This window comes from Lasioglossum baleicum, chromosome 7 (genome assembly GCF_051020765.1).
Source record: "Lasioglossum baleicum chromosome 7, iyLasBale1, whole genome shotgun sequence".
NCBI classification, from domain to species: domain Eukaryota; kingdom Metazoa; phylum Arthropoda; class Insecta; order Hymenoptera; family Halictidae; genus Lasioglossum; species Lasioglossum baleicum.
In genome coordinates, this window is record NC_134935.1 from 12,758,693 (window position 1) to 12,777,286 (window position 18,594).

The following is an 18,594-nucleotide window of genomic DNA, read 5'->3' on the forward strand; positions in this document are numbered from 1 at the left end:
AAGAGACCCATAGAGCTACTCGTAATTGCTATTGGCCCAGTTGTGTACATTCAGGCCGGGTCATAGGCGATGACAACACAAGGAGCGCGAGAGGAGGTACGGGGTCGACGATGTAGAGGAGGCCCTGGCGTAGGAGTGTGACAACGTATAGATACGATAGTACAGTATAGATACGAGGTAACGGGAGGAAATTAGAGGCTGGACATTGATCGCCGGGTCAGTGCCACGTGACACTGCCGTGAGCCTGACCTCTCCCGCGGTATCGGCTCGATTCTAATTAGTTGTATATGGTATCGGTGACACGTCCGACCGACAATATTTCCTGCCCGATACGCATATAATTCCAGTTTGTCCAGTTTGTCTGGTTTTCCCAGCTGAGATCCCTATTTAGCCTCGCCCCTGGACCGTCAGCATATTACACGATTCCCCCTCTCCTCGGTTAAGAAACCCGCTGATTTGCATTTACCCGGATTTACAGCCCTATAATCCCGCTCCCCCGCCTTGTCGGTCAACAAACCGATCGCCGTGAACTCGTTCGTTCGTTTCGCAGCTCCTTAGGTATCTGTGTATGTGGCTCTGGGTGTAAATGTACTGGTAGTGCAAAAGTTTCAGTCCGATTTTAAGCATTTTATTTACATTTCAGTAATACAGCTGAGACTATTCGTTTTCATAGCATTCTTTTGACCTTGAATGACCTTGGATGATTATGATCATTGAAATTGCCTTCAGAAGAGATAAAATCGTACGTGTTCGATAAATAAAAGAATTAAGTTGACCTTCAAATCACTTCCACCTGAAAAAGCTCTGTACACCACGTAATGGGATACTTGAAACAAAACAACTTTTGTGTCAAACATATCCTCCTATCTCAAGAAATTATAGCAGTTGTTCAGGTGGCTTGTCTTAGGTGAACCAGTCGAAAAGGGAAAGAATAAGTGAGACCTGTGCTTGCATGTAACGGAAAAGAACCTCTTCTGGATCAAGTAACTGGTGACGAAAACAGGATCCCGTATCGGACATTTCGTATGCAAGTCGAAACCGGTAGCGGCTACATTATAGATTGATAAAACTGACCACCTTGAATTGTAACCGTTTCACAGCCTCATTAAATTTTATTGGATTCCGTTTCACATTGGGATTGATGGCAACGAAAGGGCTGACCTCTTAGCAAAAGAGGCTTCCTCCTATATCGATCCATGTATTTCTAGTATCCTCTTTACCGATTTCTATGAGTCATTTAGTAAAAAAAATATTTCATAACGCACTCTCTACTATAAAAACGGAAGGGCTATACAAGAGTAAAATCTAGTTCCAGCAATACTTCAGTTGAAACTGTCTTGCGTGGTTCTCACAGCTAAGTCTATCCCGTTCGGCTGTTGTCACTATCTATAGATGCAGAGCAGACCACTATCACTTAGCTGATTCTCTAGCTCCCATAGGTATTAGCAATGATCCCAGATGCAGTTGCAAGGTGGACGATGAGACTCTGAACCATATTTAATGGCAATGTAATTTGTATAATGACGAAAGTCTAAAATTAATTGAAAAGCCAAGCTTAACAGAAAGACTTGCCTTTACATGTAAGTGTTCCCATAAGGGTTTTCATATAAGTACGAATTGTTGGAACGTCAACACTGTGTTCAATATAAAAGTATTCATATTAATGTTTATGTATTTGTACATTCTTATACTGTAAATCTTTTTCTTGGTTGTCATTCTTATAATGAATACTGTATTATGTTGAAATAAATCTCTTACGACATTTTCTACAATGATAAAAAAAAAATTGTAACCGCTTCTGTTTATCTTCGAATCGGGCACGATCTTTTGCACTCACCGAATACGTGTCGGTGTGGATGTATGTATAGTTCGCGAGTCCTCGGGAGCAAACGTAATGACCAGGGCACCGCGGACGCGACGACGACGACGGTTCCAATCTGGCGTGTACCGTTAAACGCGGCGACGTTTACTGAGACAAGTCGCTTGCCCCGCACATACCGTGCCACGTGCAAAAACCACAGGAGTGCTCCTTTCGCAGGTAAACCGGCTGCCCCGTAGGTTCGGTTTCGTGACAAGAAAGTGGGACAAGTGAAATATGCGTCTGGCCAAGGCAGGCGCCAAAATAACGTATTATGCGGACAAGCTCAGAGGCTATCCGGAAGAGCGAATGGAAAACGAATATTCTGTGTGATGGACCTAGAGAGGTGTTGGCTGGATTGTGTCGTGGGTTGACGACTTTATGGGATGAGGGGGAAGCAGATGCTGGGTTGGTGATGTTACAGGAGGATGACATAATTCCATGTAATAGTTTTTTGTAGGTAGAGACATGTAGAGGACATATGATGGTCAACTCGGTTTTTTAAATTAGAATGATATACTTTTCTATGTACTATCTAATAGGGCGATTTAGGATGCGTACAGTGACCTATGACTCAAGGTCATTCACGATCGTCGATAATATTTTACTTTGACGAATTCTCTCAGTAACAATGAAGTAAGAACGTTTTTAATTTTTGTTAATTTGCACATGTTCTATTGAATTTTAAAATTGTGCCTATTGTATAAGTGCACAAAGATTCACAATAAATTAATGAGAAGGATTTTAAATGTCATCGATTTCCCAGTTAAATCAATACGGCGAAGCTTCAGTTGACAGGGCCAGGGAAGGCAGCACGGTGTTCACACACTCATGTCATTAGAACCGTGAGTCATTCATTTCCAAACAATGCAAGATACCAATTACTGTCAAGCTTATTCTATTAGAATGTAAAAGTTCTATTCAAGACAGGAGAGTCACGAAATTACCTAATGATATACGTCCAACTCGTTAGGTCCTGTCGAATACTTTTACAGCGTCGTTATCCAGGAAATTGTTTTAACAATTACTAACTATTAGTTGTAAATGAAGCACTCGGCAGAGCAAATACTACGAAACAGTATTACGATATTAGACATTGTATTAATTCTGGCATACTACAATATACAGCACCAATGCACATTAATTATACAGTATCCAGTATAGTCATCAATATACAGTGCCAGTGAACACTAATTCCAGGAATAGTCCATTAATACACAGTGTATGAATACAATACACATCATGGGAATAACTAATGCAATATAATAATTTAATAGAAAAACATCGACCCGTTGAATTAATATCATTATATAATCACAAATCTATAATTTCCAGACGCTTTTTGAAAAATTTTAGCTGCGTTCCAGTAAAATTATAGCGACATAAAAATTAAAGCAGTTTGAACATTGCTAAAAATTTTCTTTCTGCATTCCAACGTTACGAGCAGGGAACCAAGTTTTTCATACAAGTTAAATTTGTTCCAGTGAAAAGCTGCTACATTCCTGTGCGTGGAATCAGTTTCGGTTGATTTTTGTACGATTCCTACACGGTAGTTAACAGTAAAAATTCGTAATAATTGTTTTAGACTTTCAACGAAGAGATACGCGAAAGAATATAAAGTAATCTGTAAAAGGCAAAAATAAATCCTCCATAATACATCTCAGGAATGAAAATCGAGCATACGAAGTGGAAGAAAATTAAAGTGAATACTTCAACGATTTAAAATAACCGTAAATTAACTTCCTCGTTGAGAAATTGTAGATAGAACACGACGTTACTTATGGGGTGACCTAATATTTCATGTATTTTACGACCAATTCGTATCGACACACTATATTGTTCGAGCATTCATTAATAATATAATTGCGCGTCGGCGGCTCATTTACCACGGACGAATGGATCGAACGAACGTAGGCGAGCGCTGACAGAAGGCAACGAGCTGTGCGTTACGCGTTCACTAGCAAATATCCAAGATCAAGTGCGGGCGATAAAGGTCCCAGCGCCGATAAATATCGCAGGCCCGATTGGCTCTATTACGTGATTTGTAATCTCGGTGATTCGGACACGACAGATTAAGATCACCGGTATACAACCGGTGAATTATTAATTCAGCTGTTAGCGGTAACGAGCTGGGGAGCCGGTACTCGTTTCGCAACTTTCACACGATCGATATAGGATCCACGGCGGCGCGGAGCAACAGCAACGGTTCGATTCGAATGAACACGCAACCAAGGCTATACTATCAGGAAATCGAAAAAGTCGCCGACTCTGGGAACTATACATTATCCCGAAGTATCAGACCGCCTGATCTAGTTATTAGCGAGCTTTCATCGTCGTGATCATGTTGTATAATTAATGAATACTCTGCTTCGGAGGATCCTTCTAACGCCTAGCATTACCGACAGAATCTGCATACTATTACAGAGTGAGTCATGCAATTAGACAGGCTACAGGCTTCTGTCTCGATGTAGTCGGGGGGGAGTTGCATTTTTCCATATAGTAGTGTGGATGAGAGATTGTACGACGTTTATATTAGGTTGTTGCATTTGAAATGTCCGATTTTAGAACGCAAATGTTCCAATGCGTTGTTTTGATCAAGAAATACTATTACAGTTGACAGATTCATTGTACGTCACTTTGTGGTACGAAGCTTACGATCCTATCTTCAATTTTAATTTACACACATAAATTTCCTTTTAAATTTTGATATCAACATCAATCAGTGCGATTGTCGCGTGCTCTTTTCGTGCGTGTGGAAAAATAACATACTGAATGAATGAGTGGGTGCAATTTAAAACAGTAAAAAGGTCACAATGATTTAAGAGTGCCAACCTATGAATTTTTCTCAGCTTATTACAATTATTAAAGTAAGAATAAACTATTTATGTGACTCCAGTCACTTGCAATTAACAATGCACTATTTGTTGATAGTAAAAAGAACTACGAAATAGAGATGACAATCTTGTAAATGGAGCATGTGAGTGACCAGAAAATTCAATGTCTACCATAATACAATCAATAAACGTGTGATTCTTTGATCAAAGAGAAATAGTTGCGGTTGTTTAATGTTACTGTTCAAAATCGGACATTTCATATGCAACGACCTAATATATACCTATATGCGAACGGATCGAGAAGATGCACTGTGTTCCCAGCGAAATTGGTCGATTGGGATTGGAGTGTAAATATAAATGTTGTTGTTAACAAAGCTGCGGAGAATAATTTCTCAGAGAAAAAAGATAGTTGAGATGACTTAAGGAATCACCTCTTTCAAGGAAGTACTAAAGTTTTGGGACACCTGTACAGATCGATTTAACATCAAAACCATACAAATATATTACAGTCTTAATACATATATTAAGGATATTGTGTGCGAGGTCCAGTAACAGAAGTTCAGACCCTAATGGCAGTAGTGGCATTCGTACTGCCATTGACGTATCCGGTAACCAGCCCGAGCGGTCGCATAAGTAGCCTACATAAATTGCCAGCAAAGCGGTGTGTATAACAATAAAGGGATTCCGAGGGAAAGGAACAGAGCTTGGCGACAAAGACGGAGGAAATCACGCTCGTATGGACACGCGTGCACGTGCATATGCTGTTAGAGGTGGTGCAGGAGAGATCGGAGTGACGCGGCGCCGTTGAAATCACTTCGTTACACCTATGCGAAACGCGAAATGGAAATACGACTGTGACGATCCGCACGGTTGTGGCCAGGAATGACGGTGGTGTGCGGGCGGGTTTCGAGCGTGTGCAAGCGTACAACCTTTCTCGTAACGGTGTTTACGAGGAGCAGTTTCGCCGGGGCGATCTTCTGAGACCCGGCACCCAAAGCAATCTGAAGTTGGACACTTTGTGGGTGTTATCGGGGAACACGACCTGGTCATTGCACTCTCCCCGCTGACCACGTACGAGGACGTCCTAGCCGCGTCACGGCCGCAGAAAGAATCGAAGACGTCGATGATGAAAGCCGCGTTAAATCTCGCGCAGATAAATCACGGACCACGGAACACCGTCTCCCGAGACCCCGGCAATGATCAGCGGTAAATCCTGGATACTGTCCAACCTTTTTTCCTCACTGTCTCGTCGATTTTTTACGTCGAGAGTGCGCGAACTTCAACGAAGACGAAAATTGTCGACAAGAATATGGACCTGTGATATATTTCATGGATTGCTGTTAGGACATATAATCGAGATGTTCTCTAATGTTCTCTAATTTTTCAGTGAATACAGTACACCTTTTTAACATCTTTTGGCTGCGCGCCATGCTTAAAAGAGAATAAATCCAACAGCAACATAATAATTTGAAACTCGTTCACTTATAGTGTAAAGCAGAAATGCTTGAAGTGTTATTCCAGGATCTGAACATATTCCGAACAAAGTCTTCTTTGTTATTTGTTCGTTTACGGAGTCTTCGGTACCTTGTAATCACAACGTAGCCGCGTTTCCTAATTACTAACTGATTTGCATAACAACGATGTGAATGAATTTAAAGAGCGGAAGTTCCGCGAGCTTATGTCGGACTAGTTCGGAAATCGTAATTTTACAATTAGCATCGCAATTGGGATTAGATGGAATAAGCGTCCCGCAGCGTTTGTTGGTTCAATGTGTTGATGATAATAGCGGAGATACAGCAGACTATTGGAAATGAGCTTGTCTTCTCCAAAATGATGATTTGGCAAAATAAAGATAAAGAATTAATCTAGATTGATGAGACGTTGATTTCGATATCGAAGATATTACAAAGTGGTTGTGGAATGTTTCTACCACAACATATAATAATTGAAATGCAATTTTGTTTCGATATAAAATCTCCCCGGCGCGTCTTAAGAGCCGGTAAACATCATAAACTCGCACCGCTCCACAATCTAACTATAACCAGATCCGTAACACGATTCTTCCACCGCCGTTTAATCAAGGGTAACACCGGTAATCACGTTATATCAGCTACACTGTAACTCAATCCGAGCACATTTTATATTACTGTCGTCGTCATATTTCAAGATGCATGTTAGTATGTCTGTCCCGCGTTCCTCGGAGCGCAAAAAGGCCTGCTCGTATTAATTTACTAATCCAGATTAACCACCAATGCCCCATTTACATGATACACTGCCAAATAAAGCAATCTGGGGTATCGAGGTCTGGCGAATCTGTAGGCCAAGTAACTGTGAACGTGTTAACCGCGACTGCCATACTCTGCTGTCCTCGCTACAATAACCTATCGCAAACACTATAAACCCCCCTATTATTCCTTATTATAATAAATCCTGCTAAAGCACTTACTTAACATATCTCATCCCGATCCACTCGATAACAATAATTCAAACAACACGGATCTACAGAACGTTTTAATACTAATAAACAAACCACTCGTGTTACTTAATATTTTCTCATCCGGATATTCTCGATAATAATTCAAAGAACATAAATCTACAGAAGGTTTTAATACTTTATGATCGCCCCACTCGGTACATTAGCAATACGGGGGATCTCTGTGCAGAGATATCCAACCCGAGAAACAAATGCACCCTCTCGCAGAGTAATTATTTCGGATGCATCGATTCCTTTCTCCGTTTGCTGTGTTAATGCGCAACGGGGAAGATGAATCTCCGTCGTCGACAATGCTGCGCGACGCTCTCGAACGATCGAGAGGCACACAAGAGGAATTTATCCCTGGTACCGGCAGAAATATTCCTACAATAAGCTCGCATTCTTATTTGCCCTGGTCGCGGAAGCACTCGTGGAAGCACAGAAGCCCGCAGAACTGTGCAGAGAAAACGAGAGGAAGAGAGAGAGAGAGTCAGACACAGATTCGGTTCGTACGATCTGCAATGTCGTTCAAGGTATGTGTGTTTCGAAGGCCAGGCCAGGTCAGGCCGACAGACAGAGATTTTTGGATTCTATACGCGTCGCTGCACAGTTTCGTGACCGTCGTGGTGGCTTCGTTCGCGAAATCGCCGGGAACTGGCATAGTTATGACCGGTCGTGGAGGTCGTTAGTTTGGTCGCGGGAAAATCAGAGCTCGGACGATAAAACGTGAGGAAATTTGGCCGAATATTCGTTAGGGACGTGACTCCGCGCGGAAGGTTAATAGGAACTGGTGCACGTAGCTCATTCTACGGTTGCAGCAGGTGCATATTATTCACGTCTTGGCCGGATAGATCTCGCGCAAATTCATAAAGCAGTCCTTTGTACGGCTACTTCTGCAAGGGTCGGCGATCTTTATGGAAATTTCCCGGGCTAGTGCTCGCCTTACGAGCTCCAGACCAGAGGAACCTCAGAGAGAGAAGGAGAGAGAGAGAGAGAGGGCTTCAGAATGAACGAGGACGAAGGACCGGGAACGAAGAGAACTGAAATTTCGAGAAGAACAGCTTAAAATATCGCTGACCCGCATTCGCGAAAAATTTCCCTACTGAACCCCTTGCGCCCTCTTTCTCTCTCTCGTCATTATCCTTCAACTTTCGCTCCTTCACCGTGTTTATCGAATCAGCGTCGAACTTCGAAAAATCGGATTTTACGTGGACCATACGCATTCAGTACGCATTTGTTGTGATAATTTTAGTGAAAGAAACAAAAAGCAAATGAAAAATGCAATTGCCGCATGAAGACGTTTCAACTCTACAGGTATTGAAACATGTTAGAGTTCTTAGATTAATTACTATTACTGGAATATTTATAACTAAAAACGTAGGCCAACATAAAAGAATTGTAAAATGCATGTGCAATTTTTCTAAAATATTTTGTAACGTCATATAGTAAACTAATTGTCAAAAAAAGATCCAAATCGTATGGTGTAATATTAAAAAAGTTATCGTCTTTTTAAGAGTGTCTGAATATTAATGGGAGCCTGTATTTCAAGTATAAAGTGCAACTTCGATTAACGCGGCGTATTTCTGAGATTCATTATGCGCACTAATTGAGACCCGTACATAGCGGCAGCGTGTAAGGCCCGGTATTTCTATTCTTACCGCGTTACGAAGACGGATGCGGGACCCGAGCCCCGTCGGTGATCACTTCCGAACAATTGATAGTTTAATCAGCCTCGGTTTGGTGCGCTTTAATGGCCGGCTACGAGGGCAAGATAGCGAAGACGTCTTGTCCGGTCTCGGTGAAAAATCTAGCCTCGCGGGGGCGGCTTCTTCACTCTGTCCGGGTCATGTAATCGACGGTGGACGTCGAAGCCAGGAGCCGTTCGCCAGAGGGATTCAGTTTTCCCCGGGAACAAATTGCCAGGACGTCCCACTAATTTTACGGTCAACCGCCGATGTATATACTACGGTCTACGAGTTTTGAGTCCGCGGCGAGCGTACAAAGCGGGGGTCCCCGGTGTACTTTGACCGATAACGATACCAAGACGCTTTCCGGGGATCACGTGACGTTAATTATCCCCGAAGAACTAGTTGCGAACTGTTGCGAGAGACGCAATAGGGTGCGCTCCGCGCATACTTGTCCCGCGTAAACTGCAAAAGTTCTCGCCTCTGCGAACCGGGAAAACGGTATCTCGGGTGCACCGGGTCCCAACTAGTAGTTCCCAGCCATGAGGGATCGATGGGGTTCCAGTTAATCGATAACCATAAAAATAACCCTCGACAACCCGTCAAACTATCTGAATTCGCAGATCCTCTCCGAGAGATCGTTCGCGATAAAGATTCTATTAAACTTTCTAAGTACACGCGTGTAATCCAAATTGTTTTTGTAGTTCGCTCTTTTCACCCAGTTCACTTTTAGTGCGGAATCAATGGACACTAAAATTCTGGGACGAACCGGAAATTTTTCATTTTTGTGGCGCGATTGTGAATCCGGGTAATCAGCGTTTTGGAAAGAGAGCGAAATAAAATTGTTAAATTTGATGATGATGCAACTGTTTTAATTCGTGTTTTTGTTTCTTCACAGGATGAAATGTTTTCGTTTCTTGATTAAGAGAGCTCAATTTTATTCGTGTTTTTAATCGACGTCATTTCCATATGTGATAGCTTAATTGTCTAAAGTCAAATATCGTTTTAAAACAGTTTAAATATTTTGCATGTAATACTGTACATACATCAGAACTTATACAATTAAGTTTGCATTACGTTTTTTGCACAGTTTTTTATCACACGGTGTTTTAAGGAACATATTTGCCATGTAAAAAAGAGTGGATATGCAAGGATTTTTTATCCGACTATTTCTGAGGAGCTCACATAGATTAGCCAAAAAAAAAGATCAAATTTCCTAGAATACAAGCGACGGGACTGGCATAAACGGCACCGTTGAAGTGTCCAGATTCGGTTCGCGATCGCCTAACCGAATAACCTCGCAATCCCGCTCGGACAGTTACGAGTGCTCGCCGGGCGTATTCAACCGGAAGCCACGGGGTTCGATCAGGCGAGCAATAATTCAATAACCGGGCGACGGTAACATTCCGAGCGCGCGCTGTACATTTAGAAACTTGGTCCCAAAGGGCAATCTTGGCTATCCTCTATCCGTAGGTAATGCCCGCGATCGTACAGCGAGGAACACCCTGTACAGGCGCCTAGACACGGCCGAGCAGAGCATGGCCTGTTCGCGACGATGAGCAGCATGGCACACGGTCCCGTGGTAACTCTATACCTCGGTTATTATAAATTCCCTACCAGCGACCGCGGGAGTAGGTAGCTACGTAACTACGTACCTGGATAATAGTCTGAAACAAGCACCGCCGCGAAAAGGGCGAGGTCAACTTGTCTGTCGCATATTAAAGACATTGTGCCCCCGTGTAGAACCCTATTGCGCGAACGACAGGAATGCGCATCGGCGCTGTCTTCGTTGATAGGAGGCTCGTATATTCGGACAGCATGATGGCTCGGCTAGATCGAACAGGAAGAAATTTCGCTTGCTATGCGACACGGTCCATCGCCGGCTTCTGATTCACTGACCGTGTACTCGAGGAAACACGCGGCAGATGCTGAAAATGCTGGCTGAGCTTGTGTTTCATTTAACCTCCTCAGGTACAATTTTTTTTTTCAAGAACATATCAGATGATTCTTCTGCCTTTCTGCAGCTTCGACACGTTCATCACCCACTCAGCAATAACAAAAATTGGATTCATTTACCTACATAGAAAATATTTTTTTGGGAATAAGTGCGACGATATTTACACAGGTTTGCTTTAGGAAAATGGTAAACATTGTAGACACAATGCAGTATATTAAATGACATTTGTAAATAGTACTGTGAACAAGACCGATTGGCAAACGTCGATATCATTGATATTCTATATTGTAACACTGGCTGAAATAAAATCGTCGTCCAAACGGACTGACCATTGGACCTTCTATATTAAAACAGTTGTGCAGTTAGAGTGGACATAGGACAACAGAGGATTAAACGAATGAATGTTGAATTTGTTCTAACACCTACTGCAATTTCGTAGAAACTTTTGTAGAAACAACGTTTTAATAGCTTCAATTTTTCGCGAGATATTTTATTAATTCGTACTTAAACGTGACACCCTGTATGTATGCTAACTGCGAAGACAATTTCGAAGGTGCTGCTTTTGTAGTTGGAAGTTCGAGTCCAAGGCTCGTTCTCTGTGAAGAACGATATTAATTTTTGCAGGGGAGCTAAGCTAGAAGACCAGCCTGTACAAGGAATGAGCCTTTTGTGAGATTTAGAAGAGCAATTGCGTGGTTCAGGGGTCGGCGAAACCTTTGGACGAGAATTAGACTCACAAAGGGAGACAACGACGAGACTCTCTGCTTTCTAATTATGCTGAAATTGTAGTGGCAGACGAGTATAAACAAGCTCGGGATTACTAGCCGGCCATTTTTACAAAATCATAATATCAATATTCCCGTACCATTAAATGAATCAAACCTCGTTTCTAAACAATCTTTACGATGAAGGAAACTGGAGATTGGTAAGCAACCTTGCATGAAGTCGAACCTCACAATTAAATAAATTAAAGATTGATGAGTAACAAGTAGCAAAAGTCAGAAATCGAGAAAAAATAAGAAAAAAATCAATGTCTAATAAAACCTCATAATAAATACAAAAAGAGATTGACGAGCTGCAGTTAGAAAAAGTCAGGCAGTTAGAGTCAGAGTGAGACTGCTCTTATTACAAAATGATCCAACGAAATAGGTAACTCCCCGTCTGCATCGAGCTGCCGCAAAAATGGCTAACACTCTTCATCCTGCATAACGAAGCCTTTAATCGGCGTCTAACCGAGCCGACAAGAACAAGGTTAAAGTAAACAGGTCAACATGTTGCACCCGCGGCGGTGGTAAAAACACCGGCACTAAATTACTCAGAACATTCTAGCAATAAAACTGTTCCTAGGGAGCTACCGACAGTCTCTCTATTCCGCTCGAGTACAAAGCGACGAGTTCTCGAGATGGTAGATATAAGAAGAATGACGTCCAGCATCAGAAACTATGAAAGAGAGAGTGACGACAGGGGGGAAAGTATTAATGCATAAGTCCGTTGAACGATGCGAAAGGGGAACGATGATGTTGCGGATGCGAGAGAGGCGAGAAGGCCAGCCACGACGATAGCGATGATAGATTCTGTACCTTCGGCTTATTCGAACATCAAACCTGGCGGACTCCACGGTCGAACATATGTCACACGGCAAATGGTGTGGTACGAACTTCTCTGCGGTGCACTTTACACTATAAACCGTGTCCTGTACTGTTCTTTTCATCATTCCATCAGTCATTCCACTGGCGTCTTCACCGATTGGCCGAGACCGAGTATACCGTCTATTGCTGTCGTACAAGCCACTGAATTTTCTGGGTAGGCCCGTCAGCCGGCAATTGCATATATAGTTACGTACCGAAGGATGATGCAACAGATGCACGGGAGAACGATCGGTCTATCTCGCCGTCCTTCCCCTTTCAACACTTTTACAACGTCAACCGAACAAGTTCCCCGCGCCAGTTATTGCTACGGCCGCGCGTTTACGATCGGTTAAAATTACTTTTACTTAGTTTTAACTGCCCGTCTTATGCGCTAGCGTTGCCACGCTAATTGAATGACCGAATTCTAAGTGGAATCGATGATTTATGGATTGGCAGCCACCGACGCGCCGCCACATCGAAGGAACATGCCCGAGAGCGGCGAACTTGTTCCTCGAACGCGGCCTACGGCCGGCTCGCAATGGACGTTGAGAAAGCTGTCAGTTTTCTTGTAAATGGACTTAGATTGTTTTTGTTACTTAAGGATAAGCGGGGGAGTTATTCCTTCCGGCCGGGTTACGTGATTTGGGCTTGTTAGACTTTTTAACTTCGGTGGAGCGTAGGCTGATTCTGGCTTTGGACCGGTTTTTGTTCAATGGTTCCTTACATTCTTTTTCTCTGCGGATTATCTTGTGTTTATTTTTGTGGATTTTTCATAATTAACTCCAGTGAATCAATAGTTTTCAACTAGTTGGGATACGCAGGTTAACAGACTTGTGAGTAGCATTGAAAAATTCAGTAGCGAACCAGCAAGTTACTCTCGTCAAGATGATTTAGTAATTTCTCTATGAATCGTTATTGAAAGGAACATCCCATTATAGACTACTGGTAGGTAAAGTGTTAAGTAGTCTGTTGGGACGTTAATTATTAACTCTGGGACGCTTAAGGGATAATGGAAAATGGCTGTAGAGTTCAATCAGCTTCCACAGCAATCTTTAAATTACGTGTTTTCTGTTTAAAGTCCTTCTCATATTTTTCATGTTTCATTCGAGGAAGCTGAAATTAACCACTGAGGCATTGCTTGATTCAATTCAATCTATATCATTTATCCCGATTAGAGGAGGACAGGAATTTCTTCATTTACTTAACGGAGTTATACGGTTTTATCGGTTGGTCTTTTGATATGTAGTAGGTTCGAACGTGGTAGAATGCGAATTAGATTGGATAATTTTAAATGATACGTATCAGTCACCGTGCGGTACCTGCCTATTAACGTAACTGGATCTTATCTAAAGCAGGGAAAGATGTCTTTTCGCCGAGTGTTATATCACGTACGTTCTACGATAATTGATTTGTGCGTGCACGAAATAGTAAAAGAGCGAGAACCTGGTCGCACAGGTTGATTCTTATTCTTGACCCTGGTAACAAGTTTATACCGTAACCTGATACATAAATTAGATTACGGATAATTATTTCTCAATTTTTAAATGTATTATTATTTGTTAAGTACTTATTAAGTGTTTATTAAGTACATGCACATTTCAGAATACAAAAAGTTAATTATATTTATTGAGAAAAATGTGACGAGTGACAATAATAAAAAATACATTTTCTAAAAAAGCGCCTTCCAGAGACTGTCCATTACTTTTCAGCCTTGACACACTTTGTTTGTAAACGACCTAAAGAAAAGGCCACGAATTAATATGAACACGAAATAATTACTTGAGGACCCTCAGGGATGTGGGAACATAAAATCGCCGAGAATCACGTGCCAACACAAATGGTCAATAATTCCGAATATTTCATAGTCGTTTTAAAAGGCCGTGGCAGCGGAAGCATTAGCTGATTCAACGCCGGTTGCGGAACGCGGGTACGGATCTGCGGGAGTAAAACAGGTTCACGTAGCAAGCTAGACAAATATGTGTATCTATCTCTTCGGGAAATGCCCATTATCGACAGATTAAACGGTACCATTTGAGATCTGGCTGGTGCCGGTGGCCCGGGTTCGTCGATTTATGTCGACTGCTGTGCTTAACGGTCGTTTCGGTCTGGCAGTATCGTCCACGACCGATGAAAAACCGTTCCCGGGCCTTCCGCGAGACCGTCCTGAGCCGGTAATGCGACCGAATGCCGGACAAATTGCAAATGCCCGGCTAGATAGAGACGGAAAGAGAGAAACCCTGGAGCGAGGCTGGAAATACAGTAGTGCTCGGTTAAATTTCACTAAAACTGCAATCCTTGAATTTTCACGAGTCATCCCCCACCACTTACAAGGGTAGGACCCCAAGTGTCCGACTTCCATTTTGATGATTTTTTGTGAGATGATGGTATATGGATCCCTAATGATGTCTGCAAAATATTAGGTGCTGTTACTCAATAGTTTTAAAGATATAAACAATTAAACTTCCATACCTTTGCAGCTCAAGTTTTCGAAGTTCCATTAGCAGGTTGCGTGAAAGTTCAATTGTTTATATCTTTAAAACCATTGATTAACTACACCTAATATTTAGCATACATCATTAGAGATCCATATACCATCATCTCACAAAAAATTATCAAAATCGAAATCGGACAATTGGGGTCCTTCCCTTGTTAGTGCCTCGAGCTCAGCGGAGCCTCATCTCAGCAGACAAGGAAGGACGATAACTTTCTAAATATATAACCATACGATTTTGACTTTTTTAAGAAGTTACAACAATTAGTTTTCTACATGACGTGGACAAGAAAATTTGGAAAATTGGTCGGAATCACATAGGAAATAGTAAGAGTTGTTGTTTAAAACTTTTTCATGTGGTCCTACATTCAACATTGGTTGTTAATGGAACCGTGGTTGTTAATTTAGATGAAATAATTGTCGGTAAATAAACAATGCCGGACGACTCGGTGTCGGTGAAATGGTGTCGAGAACGTTGTCGGTGATTGTCGTTGATTTGAAGGTGACCCCGCAACAACGCGTACACTCGCGATCGGGATATGACGCCGTTTGCCACCATTTCGCAGCTTGATTTCGTAACGTGTTCCTTTTACAACCCTCCGAGGGCGCATTAGTCGCATGACAGCGCGTTACGTGCGCCGCACGGCTAATTATTAATGGTATGGTTATTACCGTTACAGTCGCCGCAGTTATGCGCCATAAAGTAACGCTTTATCGATTCCAGCCGGACCCGCTTTGTTGAGCCACTCGACAACTCCTTCTGCCACTTTTAGATTCCCCGCGGTAATGTTTTATGGAAGAGTTATGCGAACTGGTTCCGCGGTCGCGCGGCTCAACGGTGATATACGATCCGCGATTTTCTGCTAATAGTTTGACGAGAATCTCTCGCCGTTTCCGCGAGTTATCATTGATAGCGGCGTTATATGAGCGTCCACTGCGCCTATCTCTTCGGATAATCGTATGCATGTCGAGCATAAACAGCGAGTGGTATGTTTTGCGGATAAGTCGGCAGAAGGAGGAAAGAAATAACCCGGATCGAGGTGATCGGGACCGACGTGTTCCACCGGTGTGTCGTTTTATTGCATCGAACTCGATTGGCAAGCGAATTTGTCTTTGAGAAATATTCCGCATCTACCGTTCGTATTTTTATAGAGGTGTATCTTAATACGGATAGCGGAGAAAATTGACGCCAGGCATGGAAACATATGATCATGGTCTTTCTCAGATCGTTTAGGTTGATGTGGTTTCGATGCAATGTGGCAGAGACGTCTGCGCGCGATGACAGTATCGAATTCACAAGAAATTCAGAGAAGAATTAATTTACTTTTAAGTCACCTTGTTGTTAAAAATCAAAGAAGCTAAAAAATCTCAGGGTACACAGAGAAAAAATTCCTAATAAATTATTCTCGTCATAAAATCAATCCGAACATAATCAAAGTAAATGTTTGAAAGTGACCTCTTTAAAATAGTGGACAAAATGATCGAATGTGTTAAATCTATGCACCAAAAGAAGTAAAATAGTTGAACCCTAAAAAAAACAATTCTTTACAACTTCATCGCATTTAAGAAAAGAGAGTACCCAACAAACTTACAAGTGACTGCCACAAATATTGAACATTACAATTTCCTCCAAAACCGAAAGTGATATTCAGCACATAAAAGCGAACAGTATATAATTGTAATATTAATTTAATAATAATAACAGTAATGATAATTGCAAAGTTCGGACTCGCGTTTTATTCAGTAATACCAAGATGAAGGCTCTGAAATCGATTTTCGAAAACGGCCGTGAAGGACTCATCCGGAAAATCCACGACAGAGTTTAACCGAAGGCCTCGCGGCTGGTTGTTCAGCGGAGCTGAAGCATGTTCGATTTAGGGGTTCGTCATCGTGGGCATTATTAGCCCCCCACCGAGGTCGGTCCGCGTTCATCCATTACGGGCTCTCCGAGACGGAAATTTATTCGTCTTTTCTACCTTCTTGGCTCTCCTCCGGCTAACCTCCGCTACGTACTTGGAATATGAGAGCCGCGCGTATAGTCACACCTCCTTACAGGCCGGGTGAGAGAAAAACCTGGAATTAATACTTCTTTCTCCGCCCCTCTTCGCTCCCCACCCCGAACCACTCTATCCTCCTTGCTCGTTTTCTAAAGCGGATCCTCCAAGAAACTGTGAAAAGAATTTAAATTCCGTGGCCCGAGTTCTTATAACGGCTGGTACGAGGGCTATGTGTCATATTAAAAAGTTCAGTGAAGATCTTGCGCTGGCATTTATTTCTTAGTCCGATGATAATAGGACGGCAGAAATTTTCATGGCACCGTCGTTGTCATCGTCGTCGCTGTCTGCTGGTCTCCCCCTGCCCTTCGTGGCTATCGAACTGTGCTAATTGATCGTCGGAATTGATTTATTTATTAAAAGGACCGAAAAGGTGTGTTCTCGAACGCGCTCATTAATAAGCCCCAAGTATTTTCGCTTCGATTCGATTGCGAAACACGGAGTCGCAATTAAATTGAACTTTTTCTGACGGCTATTGTCGGGACGACTGCGAGGAAAGAACGGCATTTTAATTAATGGTAATGAACATTATTGAGGCTTTTTATGACGTTCTCTTTTTCACACATTGTCTTACCCGACGAGGAATCGTGTAAGAAACCTGTTCAAGTCGGTAGCAATTAATTTAACGAGTGTTCGCGTGTGCAAGACACAACGGGATACGTAAATCGATATTTGAGGTTTCCTAGTGGCTTTTTTACTGTTCCAATATTTTATAACGGTACGGAGTAGAACTGTAAATTTATATATAAATTATTTGCATTCCGACACTCGCTGTTGTGAATAGACACGTGATTTTTTTATTGAAAAATGTAGAGGCGATCAAGCATTAGGCGAATGTATAGAATCGTAGATGCGAAAGTGAACTGTGGCAGGTGAATACAGTTCGTTAGGGGGCTCAATTGAAATCTTCTTTCGATTAGATGATATTATTAACGAATGTGAATTTATTGTTCGTTTACTTTCTGTGGGGAGTTGTGCTCATCGAAATATTCATTTTCTGTTTCAGAAAATCTTGGAGGCAAACCTTCTCATCTCTGAATCGGTGAGTAGAATGTTTTCATAAAAAATATTATTTTTATGGCACTGCATCTATACCATGTGCCAAAAGAAAACGTACAAAAATGTAAAAAGTGTACACAGAATAAAAGTATTGTCAAAAAGCAGTATCTCCATTAAAAATTTCCCGTGAACCATGCAGATTATCAAGATATAGTAGATCATCAAGAATTTGCGACTCATAAACGAATTACTGCTGAGCTTTGTTACCCAGAAGCTTTTAGCCCTGTCCAGTGAAGAGACATAGTAATGTATCATACGTCGCAGAACCCTAATATAACAAACAACGCGTGTACTGTTCGACAGTAAACTTTCATTTCCATTTAATTCTAAATATTTGGTGACAAATTCCTTCGCGGCCCTCGAATATAAGGTATCAGTGGCGCCAGTGTCAAGAAGAGAGTAAAATAGTTTCTGGGTCGCGAACTGGAACAACGAATCTCTCAATTCGAACTAACTCAATATCGAACCACGCCCATTTAATAGCAATAAATTCCGCGTGCATGCTCTCAATAAAACCGCGGGCACAGGATCTATCGCGAATTGGTCGCGTAGAAA

General features: G+C 42.0%; 3 protein-coding genes across 6 annotated transcripts in view; 1 reads left to right on the plus strand and 2 right to left on the minus strand.

Annotated features, from left to right (window-relative positions):
- Atg16 (Autophagy-related 16) overlaps positions 1-18,594 on the minus strand; it is a 642,505-nt gene that overhangs the window by 157,095 nt on the left and 466,816 nt on the right. The gene's annotated exons all lie outside the window — the stretch shown is intronic.
- Positions 1-18,594, minus strand: part of LOC143210246 (uncharacterized) — a 473,171-nt gene that overhangs the window by 58,484 nt on the left and 396,093 nt on the right. The window contains exon 4 of the mRNA XM_076426928.1: positions 1-18,594. This exon is cut by the window's left edge and continues 58,484 nt beyond it; it is cut by the window's right edge and continues 27,669 nt beyond it. The gene's annotated coding sequence lies outside the window, so the exon portion shown is untranslated.
- Positions 17,988-18,594, plus strand: part of Neo (ZP and PAN domain-containing protein neyo) — a 211,294-nt gene continuing 210,687 nt past the window's right edge. The window contains exon 1 of the mRNA XM_076426914.1: positions 17,988-18,022. The gene's annotated coding sequence lies outside the window, so the exon portion shown is untranslated. The remainder of the gene's footprint in view (positions 18,023-18,594) is intronic.